A 2061-nucleotide genomic window follows, 5' to 3' on the forward strand; every position below is an offset into this window, starting at 1 on the left:
TTCTGACCGCACCAAGAAAAACAAAGAAGAAAAGAAATCAGTATCACAGATTACCTCAGCTGCCAGTGACCAGCACATGAATTGAATTTGTTCATCTGAGAAGAGGATTTGCTACTCCGAGATGAAAATGTTCAGTTTAGAGAAGGATTCGTAACGTTACGACCACTGTCTGACCACATTTTGAGGTTTCTTTTACACAATTAACAGGATCCACACTTATGATCTCCCATTTTAACTTTAAAGAGCTAGATGAGTTTTGAAGCACGAAGAAAACTTCAGCACAAGCAAGAAACAGCGTTTCTGTGTTTCCTGCCTGCAATTCTTTCTTCACCACGGCCCTGGATGTTCGATGGCAACGTCACAGGATTACCTCCAGCAGGATTACTGCAGATTTACACAAACTCTATGTGAGCAGGAGCAGAACTAGGCTCAAAACCTCTTTTGGTTTGGATTTTTTTCTTAAAAGAATCAAAACTGAGTTCTCTTAGAAGCTACTATTTATGTATTCTGAAAATAGAATTCATCTGCCCGTACAGCACAGCAGCTCCAAGAGTTTTGGTTTTAGCTTTCCACCACAAAAGGAAAGAGAAATTGCCCTTAAGAAGAAAACAGACAGGCTTCAAATTGCAGGTGTTCAAATAGCCCAGTGCTAGAAAAGAGTTCGAGTAGTTTGGATTAGTTACAGAAATCCAGGAGACGTTTCTTCTCCAGTTTGTGTGTTTCATTCCAATGTTACAGCAGGGCCAGGCCCTTTCTTCTCAAAAATAAGTGATAAAAATACATACTAGTCGGTGGAATGGGTTTTCCCACCCCACTGAATTCAGAGAATGTACACAAGGATGCTATAACTGCTTTATTTTGCTATGTCAGAGCCCCAGGATCTGTCGACTCTATAACAAGACTTTAAAATACAGTGGTTTTTGGCATGCAGCTGCTTTAATCATAGTGTTTGCTAAACTTCAACCTACATCAAGACCATGTTAATTCTCTTCCTCTCTTTGAGAAGCTGAGATTATCTCACTATCTTAATAAATGGCACTGTTTGAGAAACATAAGCTGTAAGAAAGTCTTGCCTTCATTTCATCGTGTCAGTAAGAAATACTGCACATTAATGACATGGTTCCTTTACGGCCGCCTGCTAAGTGCCCTTCTTCAGAGAGAGCACGGTAAACAGCAGTACAACTTGCTTCTTGATTTTAAAATGCTATTTAGTCTTAGCTTTGTGATTAACTCAGTCTGGTAACAAGCCAGGATTTTGTACCCCGAGGTTCAGAAATGAGCTCCTGCAATCACGACCTGCGTAGCTGGATGTAAAGGGAGGCGATCCCTGACATCCATGGAGCTGAGGTGCTGCATCTTCCTTTCTGCTGCCATAAACACCACCCTGAAAAGTCACAGACTGGGAAAGGCTGAGAGAAAGCACAAACTAATCCATGTACCCCGGTGTAGACCAAATAAAAACAAAGCCATGCTGGTTTCAAAGGAAAGCGCAATGATTTTCGTGTATGGCCCTGCAAAATTCCCCAGGGAACTGTATTGTTGAGCAGTATATGGCTCTGCATTTATTTATCTTACCCGCTAATGATTTCATTGGTGCAGCATATAAAAACAAAAGGTCTTTTAAGCATTACCTGATCTCCTGTTGTAAAATCACCTTACAGGTTTCTAGGATTAGGATTCAGATTTTATCTAGTGAAGGATGTTATGTTTTCTTACCTGTTTCATTTAAGTGTAAGCTTTATCGTTATACGTGTGAGGACAAAAGATGCAATTTCCTTTTAGGAGAGATTAAAATTATGAAACTCTAATACCAGATATGGTGAATTGAAGAAGGCGAAGGAAGACAAACATGTCGCTAAGGGAATCGATTTTACTACAACATCGAGTAAAATATCTAATGTAAACTTTAATCTCTTTCTAGTTAATGACTACATGTCCTCAGTGTAGCAGAATCAGGGTTATGGCTCGTAATTTATTTACAGTTGATAATGACGTGACTGTTATAAAGGTTTATCACTAAGGCAATAAACAAGCTGCTACAGAACAAGAGGTCTGAGATAC

Source organism: Mesitornis unicolor, unplaced genomic scaffold (assembly GCF_000695765.1).
Source record: "Mesitornis unicolor isolate BGI_N332 unplaced genomic scaffold, ASM69576v1 scaffold17042, whole genome shotgun sequence".
Classification (NCBI taxonomy): domain Eukaryota; kingdom Metazoa; phylum Chordata; class Aves; order Mesitornithiformes; family Mesitornithidae; genus Mesitornis; species Mesitornis unicolor.